Genomic DNA, 21,966 nt, shown 5'->3' on the forward strand with positions numbered 1-21,966 from the left:
TTGTTCTTAAGATCCAAGGGTCTGGGTCTGTAGTCACCTAGGCAAATTGGTGAGGCTTTTTACCAAACCTTGTCCAGGAAGTGGGGTGCAAGGTTTTGGGAAGTATTTTGGGGGGAAGGACGCGTCCAAACAGCTCTTCCCCAGTAACCAGTATTAGTTTGGTGGTGGTAGCGGCCAGTCCAAGGTGTAATATTTTGTACCTTGGGGAAGTTTTGACCTAAGCTGGTAAAGATAAGCTTAGGAGGTTTTTCATGCAGGTCCCCACATCTGTACCCTAGAGTTCAGAGTGGGGGAGGAACCGTGACATGGTGGCACAGTGGTGGGATTAACCTGAAATCATTTTGAGATCCAGTTGAGATTTTTTGAACTAGAAATACAGATTTTAAAAAAGAATTTTTTTTTCCTTTGGAAAGGAAGCAGTTGAAACTGAAAGCAGATTGTTTTTTCTCTGCTTTGTGGCCAAGCAGAGACAAAAGGGGATTATCTTGTGAATTGCAGGTTTTCTTTGCCTGGAGGCAGGGTACTTAACTCCTGCAGGGAAATTCACAGTCTTCCAACCCAGAGGTTTTTTTTTTCTTTTCTTCCTAAAAGTAAATAGGGGGTGTGTGCTCTACCCATTTGCCTGGAGACAAAAGTGGCAGGGTTTTTTTTTAGGATTTTGATTTTTTTTTGTTTTACAAGGAGCACAGGTTTGAAAAGAAAATTTTTTTTTTCTTTGGGCTGGGTAAGCAGGTTTCCAAGTAGTTGGAGGTTTTTTGCTTTAATTTGGGCCCAGAGCAGAGACAAGGGAATTGTCTTTTTCTGTAGGCTGACAATCACTATCAGAGAATAGGTATTCTATTCCAGCACAGCAAAATTTTACAGCCAAGTTTTGTTTGTTTATTTCTAAACCTCGGGTGTAAAGTTAGTTAAAAACAGAGAGGTTAGAATGGCCAAATCCTTGGCTCGACTACAGCTGGAATTAGCCAAATTTCAGGCTGAGGAAAAACAAAGGGAACATGAAAGACAGATAGAACTCATGCGGCTGGAGAAGGAGGTACAGGAGGCTGCCCACAAGAGGGAAATGGAGGCAAGGAAGCATGTGGAGGAGATGGAGAGGATAAAGGCCCAGCAGAATATACCAACAAACCCTAGCAATCCTTCTCCAGGTACCACTTCCCATCCCAGAAAGTTCCCCACCTACAAGGCAGGTGATGATACTGAGGCCTTCTTAGAAAACTTCGAAAGGGCCTGCCTTGGGTACAACATCTCTACTGACCAATACATGGTAGAGCTGAGGCCGCAGCTCAGTGGACCCTTAGCTGAGGTGGCAGCTGAAATGCCTAAAGAACATATGAACAAGTATGAACTGTTAAAATCCAAGGCGAGAGTCAGAATGGGGATAACACCCGAGCAGTCTCGTCGGAGGTTCCGAGCCCTAAGGTGGAAACCAGACATGTCATTTACCCGACATGCCTACCACATTGTGAAACATTGGGATGCCTGGATATCAGGAGCAAGTGTTGAATCTCCAGTAAATTTGCCCTTCCTAATGCAAATGGAACAATTCTTAGAGGGTGTTCCTGAGGAGATAGAAAGATACATCCTAGATGGGAAACCCAAAACTGTAATCGAGGCAGGAGAGATTAGAGCCAGATGGGTGGAGGTGGCAGAGAAGAAGAAAACTGGTCGCAGTTGGAGCGGAGACCAGAAGGGACCACCCCAGACCACACCCTATTACCGGGGGCCGCCCAAAGCCCCACCTACCTCCCAAAGAACCCTCCAGACCCCTTATCGTCCCACCACCCCGTTCTCCAGAAACCCACCTCGCCCCGGTGACCCGTCAGCTGGACGATGTTTTAAATGTAACGAGCTGGGGCATGTAAAGGCCAACTGCCCCAAGAACCCCAACAGATTACAGTTCATTGCACTGGAATCACACCAGAGGTCCACAGGCCCAGATACCTCCCAGATACCCTTGGAGCGGAGGGAAACTGTGAGTGTGGGCGGGAAGAAGGTCACCGCGTGGAGGGACACCGGAGCACAAGTGTCAGCTATCCATGCTTCCTTAGTGGACCCCAATTTAATCAACCCAGAGATCCAAGTGACGATTCAACCCTTCAAGTCCAACTCTTTCAATTTGCCTACAGCCAAGTTGCCTGTCCAGTACAAGGGCTGGTCAGGAATGTGGACTTTTGCAGTCTATGATGATTATCCCATCCCCATGCTGTTGGGGGAAGACTTGGCCAATCATGTGAAGCAGGCCAAGAGGGTGGGAACAGTCACCCGCAGCCAGGCTAAACAAGCCGTGAGGCCTAGCTCTGTTCCGGAAACTTCTATCAGAACCCGGTCAGAGGTGATGGACCCAGACCCCAGGCCAATGTCTGCAACAGCAGTAGTGGATCCAGTCCCAGAGACCCAGACGGAACCAGTCCCAGAACCGGAACCAGCCGAACAACCAACACCAGACCCCGTGTCAGCACTGAATCCAGTACTTGCAACCTCAACACCAGAGGGCCCCACTGAACCTGAACTGGCAGCAGCCGATAACCCTACCCAAGAGGCTCAGCCGGAGCCTGAATCCCAACATAGTGCACCAGCGGAGAGCGGTTCACAGTCAACAGAAGCAGCTCCATCCTCTATATCGCTTCCAGAGGGACCAAGCCTAGGTCCACAATCCAATGAGGAACTGATGTCTCCAGCATCAAGGGAACAGTTCCAGACTGAACAGGAAGCAGATGAAAGCTTCCAGAGAGCTTGGACGGCGGCACGAAGCAACCCACCGCCTCTCAGCTCTTCTAATCAATCCAGGTTTGTTGTAGAAAGAGTACTTTTATACAAGGAAACTCTTTCTGGTGAACACCAGGAAGACTGGCATCCTCAGAGACAGTTGGTAGTTCCAACTATATACCGGGCCAAGCTCTTGAGCTTAGCCCACGATCACCCTAGTGGCCATGCTGGGGTGAACAGGACCAAAGACCGTTTGGGGGGGTCATTCCACTGGGAGGGAATGGGCAAGGATGTTTCTACCTATGTCCAGTCTTGTGAGGTGTGCCAAAGAGTGGGAAAACCCCAAGACCAGGTCAAAGCCCCTCTCCAGCCACTCCCCATCATTGAAGTTCCATTTCAGCGAGTAGCTGTGGATATTCTGGGTCCTTTTCCGAAAAAGACACCCAGAGGAAAGCAGTACATACTGACTTTCATGGATTTTGCCACCCGATGGCCGGAAGCAGTAGCTCTAAGCAACACCAGGGCTAAAAGTGTGTGCCAGGCACTAGCAGACATTTTTGCCAGGGTAGGTTGGCCCTCCGACATCCTCACAGATGCAGGGACTAATTTCCTGGCAGGAACTATGAAAAACCTTTGGGAAGCTCATGGGGTAAATCACTTGGTTGCCACTCCTTACCATCATCAAACAAATGGCATGGTGGAGAAGTTTAATGGAACTTTGGGGGCCATGATACGTAAATTCGTAAATGAGCACTCCAATGATTGGGACCTAGTATTGCAGCAGTTGCTCGTTGCCTACAGAGCTGTACCACATCCCAGTTTAGGGTTTTCCCCATTTGAACTTGTATATGGCCATGAGGTTAAGGGGCCATTGCAGTTGGTGAAGCAGCAATGGGAGGGATTTACACCTTCTCCAGGAACTAACATTCTGGACTTTGTAACCAATCTACAAAACACCCTCCGAACCTCTTTAGCCCTTGCTAGAGAAAACTTACAGGATGCTCAAAAAGAGCAAAAAGCCTGGTATGATAAACATGCCAGAGAGCGTTCCTTCAAAGTAGGAGACCAGGTCATGGTCTTAAAGGCGCTCCAGGCCCATAAAATGGAAGCATCGTGGGAAGGGCCATTCGTGGTCCAGGAGCGCCTGGGAGCTGTTAATTATCTCATAGCATTCCCCACCTCCAACCGAAAGCCTAAGGTGTATCATATTAATTCTCTAAAGCCCTTTTATTCCAGAGAATTAAAGGTTTGTCAGTTTACAGCCCAGGGAGGAGACGACGTTGAGTGGCCTGAAGGTGTCTATTACGAAGGGAAATGTGCTGGTGGTGTGGAAGAGGTGAACCTCTCCATGACCCTTGGGCGTATGCAGCGACAGCAGATCCAGGAGCTGTGCACTAGCTATGCGCCAACGTTCTCAGCCACCCCAGGACTGACTGAACGGGCATACCACTCCATTGACACAGGTAATGCTCACCCAATTAGGGTCCACCCTTACCGGGTGTCTCCTCAAGCTAAAACTGCTATAGAATGGGAGATCCAGGATATGTTACAGATGGGTGTAATCCGCCCCTCTGAAAGTGCATGGGCATCTCCAGTGGTTCTAGTTCCCAAACCAGATGGGGAAATACGTTTTTGCGTGGACTACCGTAAGCTAAATGCTGTAACTCGCCCAGACAACTATCCAATGCCACGCACTGATGAACTATTAGAGAAACTGGGACGGGCCCAGTTCATCTCTACCTTGGACTTAACCAAGGGGTACTGGCAGGTACCGCTAGATGAATCTGCCAAGGAAAGGTCAGCCTTCATCACACATCTCGGGCTGTATGAATTTAATGTACTCCCTTTCGGGCTGCGAAATGCACCCGCCACTTTCCAAAGACTTGTAGATGGTCTCCTAGCGGGATTAGGAGAATATGCAGTCGCCTACCTTGACGATGTGGCCATATTTTCGGATTCCTGGGCAGACCACCTGGAACATCTACAAAAAGTCCTTGAGCGCATAAGGGAGGCAGGACTAACTGTTAAGGCTAAGAAGTGTCAAATAGGCCTAAACAGAGTGACTTACCTTGGACACCAGGTGGGTCAAGGAACTATCAGCCCCCTACAGGCCAAAGTGGATGCTATCCAAAAGTGGCCTGTCCCAAAGTCAAAGAAACAGGTTCAATCCTTCTTAGGCTTGGCCGGTTATTACAGACGATTTGTACCGCACTACAGCCAAATCGCTGCCCCACTGACAGACCTAACCAAAAAGAAACAGCCAAATGCTGTTCAGTGGACCGGAAAGTGTCAGAAGGCCTTTAACAAGCTTAAAGCGACACTCATGTCTGACCCTGTACTAAGGGCCCCAGACTTTGACAAACCGTTCCTAGTAACCACAGATGCATCCGAGCATGGTGTGGGAGCAGTTTTAATGCAGAAAGGACCTGATCAAGAATTCCACCCTGTAGTGTTTCTCAGCAAAAAACTGTCTGAGAGGGAAAGCAACTGGTCAGTCACTGAAAAAGAATGTTATGCCATTGTCTACGCTCTGGAAAAGCTACGCCCATATGTTTGGGGACGGCGTTTCCACCTGCAAACCGACCATGCTGCACTAAAGTGGCTTCACACCGTCAAAGAAACTAACAAAAAACTTCTTCGGTGGAGTTTAGCTCTCCAAGATTTTGATTTCGACATCCAACACATCTCAGGAGCTTCTAACAAAGTGGCTGATGCACTCTCCCGTGAAAGTTTCCCAGAATCAACTGGTTAAAATCGTCCTTGAGATGTGGAAAATATTGTTAGTCTTTATGTACTTGGTAGTATATTTAGAGATGCATGTGTCTTATTAACTCTGTTTTCCTAGAGCTCCAGGAAGAAATCCCAGCCAGTGTTTCACCCTAGCTGAGATTTGGGGGGCGTGTCATAAATATAAAGGGAAGGGTAAACCCCTTTGAAATCCCTCCTGGCCAGGGGAAAGCTCCTCTCACCTGTAAAGGGTTAAGAAGCTAAAGGTAACCTCGCTGGCACCTGACCAAAATGACCAATGAGGAGACAAGATACTTTCAAAAGCTGGGAGGAGGGAGAGAAACAAAGGGTCTGTGTCTGTCTGTAGTCGTCTTGGCCGGAGACAGAACAGGAATGGAGTCTTAGAACTTTTAGTAAGTAATCTAGCTAGGTATGTGTTAGATTATGATTTCTTTAAATGGCTGAGAAAAGAACTGTGCTGAATAGAATGACTATTTCTGTCTGTGTATCTTTTTTGTAACTTAAGGTTTTGCCTAGAGGGGTTCTCTATGTTTTTGAATCTAATTACCCTGTAAGATATCTACCATCCTGATTTTACAGGGGGGATTTCTTTATTTCTATTTACTTCTATTTTTTATTAAAAGTCTTCTTGTAAAACACTGAATGCTTTTTCATTGTTCTCAGATCCAAGGGTTTGGGTCTGTGGTCACCTATGCAAATTGGTGAGGCTTTTTATCCAACATTTCCCAGGAAAGCGGGGGTGCAAGTGTTGGGAGGATTGTTCATTGTTCTTAAGATCCAAGGGTCTGGGTCTGTAGTCACCTAGGCAAATTGGTGAGGCTTTTTACCAAACCTTGTCCAGGAAGTGGGGTGCAAGGTTTTGGGAAGTATTTTGGGGGGAAGGACGCGTCCAAACAGCTCTTCCCCAGTAACCAGTATTAGTTTGGTGGTGGTAGCGGCCAGTCCAAGGTGTAATATTTTGTACCTTGGGGAAGTTTTGACCTAAGCTGGTAAAGATAAGCTTAGGAGGTTTTTCATGCAGGTCCCCACATCTGTACCCTAGAGTTCAGAGTGGGGGAGGAACCGTGACAGTATCCAATTGTAAATAATTATGTTCTAGTCCTTAATACCAGCAATTTATGTCAGATGTGTGCCTTAAATCTGATACCTCATCATGCTTAATAGATCTTTTATGTATGCAGATGCCAATTGTATGGCATTGCCTTAGAAAGGAGCTCTAGAGTTCATTATCATCTACACTATTCTGAGGAGGTATCAGCCAGAAACACCATCAGTTATTTAACCACTCTGTCAAAATCAATTTAATCGGAGAGCCAATTCTTCTCTGAGAAATCCCTTGAAATTCATGGGGGTTGAATTTGTTGTAAGCTAGTGCAGAATTAGACTTAGAGTATCCAGACGATCCAGATGTACAAAAGCGACAGAAAGTCCACCAAATAATATTAATGGCAAAAACTAATCTAACAGTGACTTGAGTCTGGCTATCTTCTGGTGGAACATGTTGATTCCCTCCAGGATAACTGTTAGCCAAGCAGCTTTTCTGTTTCTGTTTTTCTGCTTGCATTCATTATTTGTATGTGTCCTTTTAAATCCTTGATTTGATAAGTGTATTAAAAATGTTACTAATTGGTTCTTCTTTCCTCAATCACAGGGGGTATGTTGGAAGTCAGTTTTGTTTGGACATATTCCTGAAGGTTTTATGACATGACATAATCTTTAATGAAAGATTCTTTAATTCCTGGAGTCTCCAGAACAATCCTGGAGGGTTTGCAACCCTAGGCCTGGTACAAGACAGAGGAGCCCTGAGGCTTGAATTATTCATGGTCATAATCTCTATGCAGAGTAGCAAATGTTTGTATCATTGCTGCAAACTAACTGGTCTACTCTGGAAGCTGTGGCTGAGATTTTCAAAGCCAGGGCAACTGCACTGAAATTAATGGGAAATTAATTAATTAGTGGTTAATTCTCCTAGTTGGCTTTGAAACTCTCGGTCTATCTATTGTACTCTTAGCATAACCATACTATTGCCAAAATATAGGACACCCCTTCCCTGAGAAGATCTTGAGGATACAAAATCAAAATAAAGCACCAAGGGTGGAGACCAGTGGGGTGTTTTCTCACGGCACATCTGACCCATTCTGGGCAAAACCAAGACACATGTATCTGATATAGCTGCTGGTATCATTGTGCTTCCTGAGCTTTTGTGAATGACCCTTTTAAATCTACTCCTTTGTATTAGCCCAAAAGGTTGGGTGTTTCCTTCCCACCGCATCAGACTCAAATTTCTTCTCTTGCTTCACCCAATTTTGAAACCATGATGTCAGTGTGTATTCCAAATTTAGAAAAATAAGTTCTCCCATTCCTATTTTTTTGGTTACTTGTTCTCAAAAATAGTGTTCGGGGCAGGTAATCAGCATGCAGCCTTCTTGTCTGTGTCTATCTATCTATAATATATAGATGTTTCTAGTTGAAAAAGCAGAATTTTCCTCCTGAGAAATTCTGATATTTCTACATTTATTTTCACTCAAAATATTGAGCCAAAAAGTCAAGACAGTGAAATTTTTCACAGAACGGTAAGTTCTGAAATATTTAAATTCAGAAATGGTGAAGCGTTTCATTTCTACATTTACAACTGAAACAAAATGTTTTGACATTCCCAAATTGAAACTTTTCATTTTGGCCTGGTTCAGCATTATTGTCCGTGTCCTTCTGAGTTGCTGTGGTGTCTCGTAGGAGTTGAGGTTTAGGTGGCTTAGACCCCCATTTTCCTCTATCAACCAGGCTCCCAAGCCAGACTACATCTGCATGATGCACAATGTTCACTCAAGTCCCATGATTCACTGTCGAAGTTACAGGGGAGACTGCGGTGTATCACGGGAGACGAAGTCCAGAGGGGGAGCCTAGCCCATAGAGGAGAATGGGGACACGAGGCACCTGAACTGCAGCTTCCATGAGACACTGCACTATCTCAGGCAAATATTGCTTAATGTCAAACTTGCCTGGAAATGAGATGTTTTTACTTAGGCAACCAGACCCCAAACTAAATATATTTCATTTTGATTTTCCATTAGAAAAATCAAAAAATTTCAGCAAGACTAAAATTTTCCAGAAACTGCATTTTCTGCCAAAACACGTCGTCATAAAATTCCTGACCAGCTCTAATTCCTATGTATAGATGTAGATACAGGCTGTAGCAGGGTGCTGGTGCAAAAGCACCTAATTAGCCCCTGCCCAGTCAGCTCCAATCAGGGGAAACAGATTGGGGCTGATGGAAAAGGCCTGATGCTGGCCTGAGGATTGGCAACACCTGCTGGCCTGACAAGCCAAGGGCTATAAAGGCTGGGAGGAGCCAGAAGTAAGTCAGGGAACTAGAGGTCTCCTAGCTGAAGGCTGACTCTGAGGTGGAGGTAAAAGTGGTTGAATAATCCTGTAAAGCTTGTAAATAGATAAATACTGGTGGTGGGATAACTGCAGGTAAATAAAGACACAGGTGTTGCACAACCCTGAAGCCTTTCTGAGCCTTATTGGGGGCAGCAAGCAGGCCCCAAGAAGAGGGGTGGGTCATGGACCCTATTACACAGGCCAAGATTGTCAGAATTGGCTAGTGATTTTCAGTGCCCAACCCAAGACACCATAAAGGAGCCTACTTTTCAGAGGACAGATGCTCAGTGCTTTCTAAAAACCAGGACCCTGTAAGGAGTTTCAAACTGGGCACCCAAAAAATTGAGGCAACCTAAAGCCACTAGTTACTTTTCAAAACTTGGGCCACAGTATGTATGTATGTCCATATATTTAATTCCAACCAGTGTGCCTGTATGTACACACACACACACACACAGAGTGAATATGCTGTCAGAGTAAATCCAGGCAAGAAATGGGTTGGAGAATATTACTTCAATAATAACTCCTTTGCTGTGGCTGCTTGTACAAGATGTTACACTGCCCATCACCATCTTCTGGAAAACTCTCTTTGAAATCCTTTAAAATACTTACAAATGCATGTGCAATTTAAGGCACCACAGTTAGTCTGTTGTATCCTCCTTCGGAGGAAATGAATCTTTATGATCTCTAAAATGGGTTTAGCAGAACACCCCCAAATCTCTGTACCACAGAAGGAACTAAGTGCAGCTTGTGTACCATACATTCTAAGGAGCAAAACCTGCTCCCTTCCCCAGATACAGAGGCCTGAGGGTATGTTTACACAGCAGCTAGACACCTGTGGCTGGCCCATGCTGACACAATATAACGTGTCTCTCCCCTCTCCCCAGGGAAACTCCTGGGAAAGCAATTTGGCCTTGTGGGGCTCAGCCTGCGGGGCTGTTTCATTGTAGACTTTTGGGCTCAGGCTGGAGCCTGGACTCTAGGACCCTGTGAGGTGGGACGGTCCCAGAGCTCGGGCTTAGCTGTCCTATCTTATTCCTCCTGAAGTACATGACAAAGGCCCCATGGACTTTGATGAGGTTGGGCTTAGTCTCTAGGTGTGGCTGAGTGTTTTATCACTCAGATCATAGCAAAGAGATTCACCACAACTCACCCTTGGCAAAAGAGAATGGGAGTACAGAGGCCTCGGCCCTTGCCCCCACAAGGACATGGTGTACGATCCTTGTCCCCGCAACCATCACACAAATGAGTTAGAGTATGATTTCCCCTCCAACTCACACTCGGACACAAATACGAGATGGATCATGACGTCCCCTCTCCTCACTAGCAGTCTGTGTACAACCCACACATGCGTGAGTAGGAGGAAGCAGTAGTGCAGAGCTGCTTCTCTCTGTCCCCCATCCCGTGTGCCAGAAAGAGCAAGGTAACTTATTTTCAGCATAGTTTTTAAAATACTTCATACAATATCTCTTTAACCTCTGACTAATCAGTAGATTTGACCTTCCTCTTGACTCAGTGGTACAACAAAGTTCAATGTTTGTTAAGGCTCATACAGTACTTCATCATAATCCTTATAGGTATCCTTGGGTTCACAATAAATTGTTCACTGCTGTAGCCCCAAACAGCCACCAGAGGGCAAACATCATCTATTAATTTGCAGAGTTGGAAAAAAGGGGAGTCTGGCCCTGGCCCCGGCCATGTTCCTTACGCAGGTGTGAGCCCTGGAACAAGTGTTTTGGATTATACTGAAACAGAATGCTGGGGATAGTTTGGATAAACATGCTTTCGCAAACCTATTGCTCTGGGCTCCTTTTGTACTGTCAGATTGAAAACTACTTCCCTCCCCCACTCCCAACCCCCACCGCCAGTTAAACTCAAACCAGATGGTACCTCTCAAAGTGAATAAATGCTTCTTTCTTTATTTAGCGAAAGAATAATCTAGATGAAATGTTAGAAATCCAAAATACAAAAGTCAGACGATAAGTGTGATTCCACAGCAATGGAATCAATCGCATGACCATGGGAAAGGCTTCCTCAAAGAGATCGTGGTAATAAGCCATCAGACTTGATGTCTTTACTGGAAAGAATTAAGGGGTATATTTTTCATTACATTTTTTGTCAAACATAGTAATTAGAGATCTACACTACTTTGCGTGTGTTTAGTGTCTAATGTTTCTTTATTAAAACTTTAATTTTTTGCTTCAAGAATCAGCTGTCAGCGGAAAGTAGAACATAGTCACCGTGTTTGGTAATTTGCAAACTGATTGCTCGAGTGGCTCTTGAAGGCATTGTCTCATTGTCTTCTGGAAAACAAAAGAAACTCAGGAAAACAGGATTTTCCATACAAGAACAGATCCAAGAACCATCTTGTCAGTTATCATGTTGCCAACAACAGCCAGTCCTGGATGAATGAGTGGAAAATCCTAGCTAAAATGCACCTAATTTTGCATTTGTGTATTACAGGCTGGAAGAAAGAAAACATTCTTGACCACAGCCAATTAGCTTTTGCTGTGTAACATTAGATGATACAAAATGTAATGCTTTATTTTTCTGCCTCTTTGCTCACCCTCAGACCTTCATTATTTTAAAAATCAAAGTACACGAAACTGGGACTTTAATAAGACTGAATATATTCCTTTCAAAATCAGAGTGTTACTCCTGATGGCTCCCACTAACTGGAACCTCCTGCTTGTCCTATGGCCAGGTACAGAAAGGGGCATCAGAGAAGTTTTTCACTCCCCACATATTCCACATGAGATTTGCCTCTCCATGGCTCAGATGAACAATCCTTGCCACAGGTACATAGTCCTTAGGACGCGATCCTAATTATCTCTGAGACAAAGTCTGACAAAAGGAACTCTGCTGAATTATTTGATTCTTTGTGTGTGACTATGTGTGTGTGCTTATGCTCAAATAAATTGGTTAGTCTCTAAGGTGCCACAAGTACTCCTTTTCTTTTTATGTTTATTTAGCTTTATACTACTTTACACTCCAAAGGCACTCTCTGAAGATCTCAGAACTTTCCAAATATCAGTGCAGTTACGCTCGTGGCTGTTGTGAAGTTAAGTATTACTATCCCCAGTTTACAGATAGAGCACAAAAAAGTTAAATAACTTGCCCAACACAACAAAGAAAGTTTGTGGCACAGCCAGATTGACCGTCCCTCCCCCTGACCAGTAGATCTGTACTTTAACCACCAGTCCATCTTCTTTTGTTTCCCAGATACCACTTTGTGGAACTACTGTCTCCATTTTGGATGAAGCAGTGACAATAGTCAGTATTCAGTCTGAAAATAAAGGATTCTCCTTATAGAGTACATCTGCCATGAAAAGTGCCAATGTGAAAATGGAATCTTCATGCTCAACAGATCTTCTCCTTTTGGGTATGCAAAAGTATTGTCAATCCCAGGCCTTCCAAAATCATGAGATTTTTTTTTTAAAAAAAAACAGTAAGTTTGTGGCTTTTTTGTTTGCCTTCTGGTTTCTGAGTGTTTAAGACTCACTCGGGGCACATTTTCCAGCTTTTGTCTGCAACCATGAGGGTTAGAAACATGTTTATTTTTTAAAAACGCAAGATGAAATTTTCACATAATCACTTAACTGAGGGAGCTGGGGCTTTTGAGAAAATATTGTGAGACTCACAATAAAATCGCAAGAGTTGGCAACACAGTGCAGTGTCACCCCTCCTTTTTGTACAAAGTGTCACATTTTACTACTGTAAGTCCCCTGGAAATAGGGTGACCAGATGTCCCAATTTTATAGGGACAGTCCTGATTTTTGGGTCTTTTTCTTATATAGGCTCCTATTACTCCCCAGCCCCTGTCCTGATTTTTCACATTTGCTGTCTGGTCACCCTACCTGGAAATAACACCGAAGAGAGCGTGAACTGGATCCTTTTCTGGCTCATGGATCATTAACAGAATTGATAACTAAGTTTCATTAGAAGGGCTATCTGTGCAACCCCACCATTCTCAAATTATGTGCTAAATCACACCCGTGCAACCCTGTGGAATAGCAGAATTACGCCGGTGGAACACAGGACATAAATTCTTGGCCAATTAAGTTGCACATGTTGAAATGAAAGCAGCATTTGGCCTGCAGAATCGTTAGGCAGGTGATGTCACAAACCATAAAGAACATTGTTTGGCGTTCAGAACACAGGCTGAGCTTGTCATCCGTTGAACACTCTTCACCCCATCTTTTTACTTAAAAACATTGCAAATCTGATTTGGAGCTACTGAGACACAATAAGGTCACAAACCTGCAAACATTCATTCTCTGTAACTTTAAGCATGTGAGTAGTCCCACCGAAGTGACTGGCACTACTCACGAACTTAAGGTTGTATAATCCTCATCTTTATGCAGCAACATTTGCTTTTTAAGTCCAAAGGCAGGGAGAGAAGCAGTGGGGACGAGACATGGATTTTTGTTTGAATCCAGGGCCGGGCATCTCAGCTAGAAGAACCCAGAAACATCTAGAAATAGGGTGTTGCAGTTATTAGACATGCTCAATAACTGTTCTGGAAGCTGTACAGTTTCCAATAAGGACAAACCATCTTGCAGGGACCACACATATTCACCATCTGAGAGCAGAGCCAATCAGACATTAGAGAGGGGAAGGTTGTAGACACAGGAGGTAAAGACAGCCCCGTGCACTCAGTGGCTGATCGATGCAGGACCAAGAGATGTGTCTGTTGTAAGACTTGGGTGCCAATGCCATGTTGGATACAGGTGTTTGTTGTGTCTGCTGTGCACACAACGTTCAGAAATGAGGAAACCAGCTGGACATAGCTGGGCTCCAAATAACCACATTTATTAACTATATATAAAGATACATGGTCTAGCTACTTATATACACTGCTGCTCTATTAAGTTCTGGTGGCTAGTGCAATAGGAGACAGGGAGGCCCACTAGAGGGATCACAGCCTACTTAAAGGGATATTACCCAATTCCTATACAATTCAGAGTTATTCCCACTTTACTGACACTCTCAGCTGAAGTAATGAAAGGTCCACCACAGTGTATTTTATGGACCCAGAGGGAGAGCTGGAGGGGAGCATTTGTCACACCTTGAGGCTACAGAGTCTATTGAAATAAAACTTGGCTTTTAGCTAACTACTTCCTGCTAAGGTTGTGTCTCGGTTAAAGAGAAAAGAATTAGAGCTCAGAGAGGTGAGGGTCTGTAGATCCGTCTCTGACTTAGTTGCTCTGGTGGGGATAAAATAGAGCCCGATGGACTAGAGTGACAGCCTTTTAGACATCCACAGGAAACTGTAATTCTATATGCTGATCCCAATACTTGTACCACTTGGGATACAGGCTGTAGATTGCCTATTTTACCAGCTACTGAGAAGGCAAGTCAACTATTAACCCAAGGACTGAAGCACTGCCAGTTGTGAGAATCCCCAGACTTTTGTTTGCTGACAAGACTACAGTGTTTGAGAATAAAGAATTGAGACGGTTGCCAGTCTTCTCAAGCTCTGAAGAGGATCCAGGTGTCAGATATATTTTAAGGCCACACTGTAGAGACTTTCTTCTCTAAAAAAGGATCAGAGGGAATATGTGTATGTATGTATGTGTGCTAATGTAACAGAAGTGTAAATGTTCCATTGGAACCCTCCATGGAATATACATAATGGGAACAAAGGGGTGAAAGTCTGTATAAGGAACATCAGTAGATTTACTACTTAATAGCTTTTGTTTAAAAGTTTATCATAAGTATTCCAAATATTATTTACAATTTTTCATGGGTATCAAAGGTTTGTTTACTAATCATTATGGGGTACCGGCTTGGAAGCTGTCACAAGCACCTACGTTCAGGGTTTTGCAAACAGTAGCCCTGAGGTTTAACTCTGTGTAATTCTTTCCAAAAAGTCTTGAAAGGGCAGAACTCTGGCCTGTGCTTCAGCAAAGAGTTAAGCTGAAGTGCAGGAAAAGGGAGTGTCCTCGAACTTTATATAATTTAACCCAAGTATCTGTAACACAAATGGCACCCAAACAGGGACTGCCACTTACTACATTTGCATGAGTGTTTGCAGTATGATGCCCTGTATATGGACCCCACAGTGCCCAAACTGCTTTGCATGTACTATTGTCTTCTAATTTTAGTAATTTTCATAGCATTGCATTTTTGCATGGCACAATAGTGAAGAAACATAAAATAAATGAGAACATACGTACTACTGCTCTTTTAAGGGAACGGTCACTAGATGGCACTACAGACTAAGGTAAAGATCTGCATATTATTAAGACTAATTCTGAAAATTGCACTAGTTCTGTTCACTTTCATGCGAGAAGTTAATTCTCATTTAAAAATAAATTAGAAATAAAAAAATAAAGTGTTTTTGGTTATGTACAGAAACAGAAAAAAGAAAAAATAAGCATCTCATTCTAATGATATTGATTTCCATTTGTTTTTTATAGACTACTCATTGTTTCTCAACCACCAGTTTGTGGACAGGCACTGGTCCCTGACATCATCCTGACAGTTTAGGAAGGCAGCAAGTCCGTCCCTAGCATCAAAATGGTTGAGAAACAGTGGACTACATCTTTTATTCAAAAGGATCACAAAACAATTTACATTGCAGATATATATCTATTCCAAGATCACCTTTTTTGACAGGCATTTTTACAGAATTCTCTCCTGCTGATTTTGCAACCCTCAGTTTCATTGAGACTGTATCAATAAGGGTTGCTTGGTTTACATTAATCAGGTAGCATGTTATTTCATTAAACTGTATTTTTTTTTAAAAAAACAACAGTATGCAAGCACCATGCAGCCTAAGGTCAGAGAGGTACACAGGACCATGGTGCTCCAGCATGTAATACGGGCATAGAAGTTGATGTGTGTTTGGGGGACGGGTGCACGCCTCTGCATCACCGCACATTTCCCTTCTTATCCCATCTTTCTTACAAGGACCTTGGCTAACCTTCTCCCCCCTCTTTAATTTCCTTCCCTTCTCTTTCCCACAATCCAATATAGTTTTGTATGTAAGGTGAGTGGGGACATTGGCAACAACTATGAACCATAACTTCTTTGTACACAAAGCAAATGAATGGACAGAACCATAACTTCTTTCTACACAAAGCAAAGCAAATGAATGGACAATATTTAACGTCTAGATTTTTTGTTAATTCGCCAGTTTGTAATGGAGACAGGCAGGAAGGACAAAAAGCAAAATTTGATCTTTTTTTTTTTTTCTTTCTTTTAACAAATACTGGCTTTCTGTCAGTCACCCCCATAAGGCCTTACATGCATTCTTTAGGGAGCTCTTGCTGTGCTAGTTGAGCTCAGGTGAAATGTAATATTTTGTATTTCCTTTTGTATTTATTAAATGTGTCCACACAGCCTTTGGCTGTACAAATTTGAAAACCAAGTAGTTTGTTGATCTATGTCAGCTCTATGTAGAATCCCATCCAGAGTAAACTAGACACATTTCCCACTGCTACCTCTGCAGGCAAAGGCCTGAGTAAATAGATGAGCCACACTCCCTGTCCAGAAGGTCAACAGATGTGCATTCTGTCAGATCAAGGGAGGAAGCAAAATTTCACAGCAGAGAGTTCTCCACCGACAACTCCCTGCCACCAGTGCCTAAATCTTCAAAACTAGGGGTTGCTGGCAAAAGTGATCCAGCTGAGCTTGTGGAAAGAAAGAGAGAGGTGGTCTTGAATTGAGGCAGTTTAATATCTGACATGCTTTCTATCAGTGGGGGGTGGGGGGTTAGAGGCCCAGTCCCACAAATCATAGAAATAATTCTATTGAAACTGAGGGATTATTTACAGGAGTAAAGATTACTTACATAAGGAAGGCCAGAAAGATCTGGCCATATATTGTGCACTTGTAGGAAAAGGACTATGATGATCTAGAAGGTCTTTTCCATTTCTATCTCCTAGGATTCCATGAGCCAAGCTGACAGAGAAAAGAGAGAAATATTGGGTGTCAATTTTCCTGATTTACACTTGTGTAAGTGACAGAAGAAACTCCAGTTCCATCAATGGAGTTATGCTAGTACAAAAGCAGCGTGAGAGAAGAATCAGGCCCCAAGAATGGTTGCATGATGGCCAAAATATTTTAGCCTTTATTCAATATTAGGTTGACTCCATTGACTTGAACCCACTTACAGAATTTAGCCCACGATGAGTGGTTGCTAGCAGGTAACGGATAGCTGTAGCTCTGCTTGAGCAAGTCAAAAGAAATGCTATGATATTTATTGTATTAGCTCCCAACAGAACAATCCATCAACTTTGTATGTATTCAAACCATAATTAAGGCAAGCTGGTATATGACTAGCAATTATTCATAATCCATGAATAGCAAGATGTTGGGTATACAGCTGTCAGGTGACAGCTTTTCCTTGTTGATGTTCTGAGAAAACAAAACATTCATTTAAAGGTGAGCTGAGGTGACTTGGAAAGCTTTTTTTTTTTAAGGGTTTAAGAACTGTGTATGAGCATGAGTGGAGGAGAGCATGTGGTGCCCACTGATTTATTTTAACCACATTGTAAAACATATTTTCGTCTTTTACCTACCTGTCAAGACCTTTGTTCAGGGTTATATTACTCCTGCCTGAGCTGAATAAATCACAAACAGTGCACAGCAGACCATTTTCCTGCACTCCCCATATGGCAATGGTTACCAAACATTTTTGTTAAATTGTTCCCTGGTGACTGACATATGGACCTCCCAAGGCTGTTCATGTCCCCTCACTCTTGGCATGCTTGCCCCCATCTCTCCTTTTGTCTTTCCTCTTTCTCCTGTTCTTTCTTCGTTCTCATCTTCTTGTTTTTTTCTCTCTCCCCCCCTCCCTTTATCTGAGTACCTTCGTTTTTTCTCCCACCTTTTCTTCTCCATCCCAGCTTAAATTCGCCTGTTCCTAGGCCACCTCCTGTTTCCAAAACCTGTAATGTTTTGTGTCTTGTTTAAGCACGCACTAAAAAACTAACACAGTCCACTTCCAGCCAGTCCTATTCCCAAGAGCTCATTCTGACTGCCAAGCAGGGGTTAACAGGACAACATAGCTGCTACTCAACAACCCCAACAACTGTGATGAGACACAAACACAAGAATGGTGGCTGTCCTATTTTGATCTATTTGAACCACTGATGCTGGGCTAGCAACCCCATCTTTCTTGCTGTTGTTTGACACGAGCCCAGAAAGCCAGATGTTCTGAGCTAGTAACTTCAGAAAGGCGCGTCTGTGTCTTGCTTTGGTTTCAGTCTAGCCAGCTACAGCTAGAGATGTTGACCCAGTGTCACAGAGACCTCTCTCTTGATATCAGCCCAATCAGATAGAGGAGTGGAGCCAGTGACCTCACATAGGCCTGTGCTTTTACAACACACAGCAAAAAAAGGTGCAAAAGGGAGCACATGGAAGGGCAGCCTGGCAGCTCCCCCCGTTCTAGATGCTGAGTAAGAGAGTTCCCCTCCTCTTCTCTACAGCTTGGGTGAGCTCAGGAGAGCTCCCTTACCTTCTGCCACTGCAATGGATGGTGAAATGACAACTTGTGAGGTGGGAGAATCAGAACTGGGATCAGAAGTGGGAGCTGGTGCCTGGATGTGTGGAGTAGCTGTCATGGAGTCATTCCTGGAACTATGTTCTCCTTCATTTCCATGTTAAGGGCCACTCCATGCCTTAGCATGCTCAACACACCCCCCGGAGAGTTTACGTTAGGAGGCCCCAAGCCTTTCCAACAGCAGGTGGAGTGGCAGATGGAGAAGAATTGTCCAAGGTGGAGTCCCCTATCTACATTCATTTTTCTATTTCCCTGCTGGTTTCTCCTCTGGGGCAGGGGGAAAGAAGTAAAACCTGCCACCTTCAACTCCTCTTCTTTCCTGCGGAAAATGGGGACCCTGCTCTCAATTTTGCCAACCTGAGCTAGAATCTCAATGGCAGAATGGCAATATTTAGTTCTGTCTCCTGTCCTGGCTCTGTATAATGGGAAGTGGGGGTAAGAACTCCAGTGTTGTCCCCCATGTAGCACTATGGTCTGTGTTCACAAGCACATCCATCCTTTTGTTTGGCTGGCTATGGGCCTTTTGAAGGATGCTGCCTCCCTTCAGACACAATTCCTCATCTCCATTCTCTATCCCATACCACTTCCCATCGCACAAGACAATGCAATGATATTCATGTCAAGACCTCAACAACCATGATAACATCCAGGACAACCACCAAAACCAGTCAGTTCCATCTTTCTATTTTGATCTATTTTAACCTCTTTTGCCAAAGATTGGTGACATTGACACAGAGCAAGTTTATTCTGAGGCCTTGTCCTTCTCCTAGCATGCCAAAGGGATGGGGAGTCTAGAGGGAATGGTGTTGATAAGCTAACGAGACATGCAAAGAGCAATGCCACATGCTATAACCAGTTCCAGTTCTTCCCATTCAATCCCAATTCTCCCTCTGGAAAAATGCACAGGAGACTCCCCTATCTGTCAGATGCATCATCTGCAATTTGGATTGTCTGCTCTCCTCTATTCAAGAGCTGCCCAGTGCTTCTTCCAGTCGAGGTACATTATATGAGGTGGGGGAGGGGGAGTCAGACAGCATACCTGGTTTGTGGCACAGCTCCCTGATGTAACTGATCTGGTACAACCCCACCATCCCCTGCAGGGATGGACCCTCATTTTTGATGAAAGTTTGAGTTTTGACACTACAATCAAAATATGCGGGGGGGTGGGAAGGGGAAGGAGACCTTGGAAACAGTTTTACCTAATTTTCTCCCCTATTTTTGACTAGCTCTAATTGTTTGTAGAACTGAGCTAATATTTCACACCAATGAATTTATTTCATGCATGTAACTTTTTTTCTATTTCCAGAATTTCCACAAAAAGGTTCCTCAGTGATAAATATTATTTGCATTTTTGGCAGAATGTCTTTTTGAATGTTTTATTCTATGGCTTGATTGTTTCCATTCAAAATTTGAGCTGTGTTGCCTAATTGTTACTGGGCACTTATGTCACATGGTATTATTTCAGTTCCCTGATTCACACTTCCTGTGTGAATTGTTGTATGTACACCTTTATAATTCAGCCGGTGTGAGAATACTCACACAGACAACTTTAAAATCCACTTTCTCTCCACATTCATGCCACTGAAACTTGATTCTTTGAACGTTTAAGAAAAGTCTTGCAATGTTTAAGGGGAATGCAAAAATGGCAGGAGCATAGCCAAGGTGAGTGCATTTCACATCAGTTATAGAAGATTTTTGCATTATTCTTCCAGCTCTTATGTTCTATCATTTTAAACATATTAACAGGTTTTTTATGTCCACCAAAAGGTAATCCAGTTGTAGCTGGTCAAACAAGTTCCAAATGTAATTTTCTCACAAACCTTTTCCAGTTTTTACACTTTCATCCAGCTCATTAATGTTGGAGTCAATGGGTCAGGACTAGAAAAGTAACTGTGGGTGTGAGATACAGGGATTGTTACATGATTGAATTCAGTGGACTTCTCTAATGCATAAAAGTGGCCAAATATCTCTACTACAACCACAGAGAGTTTCTCACTCTTAATCTCTATGCTTCTCCCATGATGTCCTTTCTGTATCCTTGTCCTACATTGTATCTTTGGACCTTCCACCATGTACTTGTCTTTCCTTCCTTCTCCTTGTTTGGCAAAAGGACACCCTCTCTTCATTCAAATTATATGACAGAGTTGCCTGTGATAGCAGGGGACTGGACTCAGTGATCTGGGTTTTCCCCTCCAGTTTCCAAATAATTTCTTGAGGAAACCAGACTTCTTCCATAAAGCCTTTTAAAAATAATGCAAAGAAAGATGAACCTTAAAATATCTACACAGTTTAGAGACGGGACTATCATTTGGTGGCTTGATGTATTATCAATTTTAGACCCAGGCAAATAGAGGAACAAATATCTTCAAATATTCATCTGAAAACAAATTTCAGTCAGTCATTTAATGGCCCTTTTGTCTCTGGCTTTTTGTGAACTTCTGTGAGTTTGACAAAACTTACAATTTTTTAGCTTGCATGTTCACTGAGAATGAATTTTGAAATTGGCGCATTCAGTTGTAAAATTTGAAATTGACTGTTCAAAATCTGTTGGATAGTTTTATAACCAACATGGTACAAATTGAGAAGTGCAAATTGTACAAATGAACTTGCAATTAAAAATCCATGCTGTGCTAGGTATAAAAGTAGTCCAATCAGGGAATGGAAACAACAGCAAGTGACTTGAGTTTTATCCAGCATAGGCCATATAGAGAATATCTGCAAATTCTCTGTATGCAGAATGATCTCCCATCTGCTTTGTTTAGAACTTTGCCTCCAGAGGCAGGAGAGTCAAAACATTTGGGTACAGCACATAATGGAACGGGGGGAAAAAGTTCCTGACGAGAAGGGTATCTGTCATCTCTCTCTTCTCTCTATCCCTTGCAAGATAGAGTGAAGGTAATGCTCTGCAGGGATATTCCTGTCCGATAGCACAAGGTGCTTACCATTCCTGCCTCTAGGAGATTCATTACTGATGCAAGACAATGGTTAATGTAACCCTACAGACTAAGTCTGCTATAAGTAGATGCTGTTTTATTGATGATCCCATTAATAGCTGGTGACAGTGGAGAGTGAATTTCCACAGTTCACAGCCTTTTGTAAGACCTCTTCTGGAACATTTCTTTCCACTGTCATCACCCAGACTCCCCCTTTGACCTCTTTATCAGTCAGTGAGTGGTACCAGAGGCTTAAGATGCATACTCACAGCAGTACACCATGTGCACTTTTCACAGCAGCACACCTAGTGGGAAGAATTAAAATAGCCCAGACCTATAAAATAGACATCCTTGAACTGGTGTCTATTAAATAACTCATAAAGTAATAATACTATCATTTCGTTTCCCATTTCACTCTCGTGGTTACCATGATTGCATTAGTGTTGATCTTTATAGTTATAAGGCCAGATTCAAAACTCTCCGAGGTCAATGGGAGTCTTTCCATTGGCTTTGGCTCAGGTCCCTAATTAGCTCATGGCAGGGGCCCCAATACTTTGTGACACCAAGGGCAGCACTAGCTACTTGCCAGGAGACTGAAAAAAATGCAACCATGCTTGCTTTGCTTTTACTTTTCTTAAAAGAATAGAAATTGCTGCTCGTATGAATTCACCAGCAACTGAAATC

The sequence above is a fragment of the Lepidochelys kempii genome, chromosome 3 (genome assembly GCF_965140285.1).
Source record: "Lepidochelys kempii isolate rLepKem1 chromosome 3, rLepKem1.hap1, whole genome shotgun sequence".
Taxonomy (NCBI): domain Eukaryota; kingdom Metazoa; phylum Chordata; order Testudines; family Cheloniidae; genus Lepidochelys; species Lepidochelys kempii.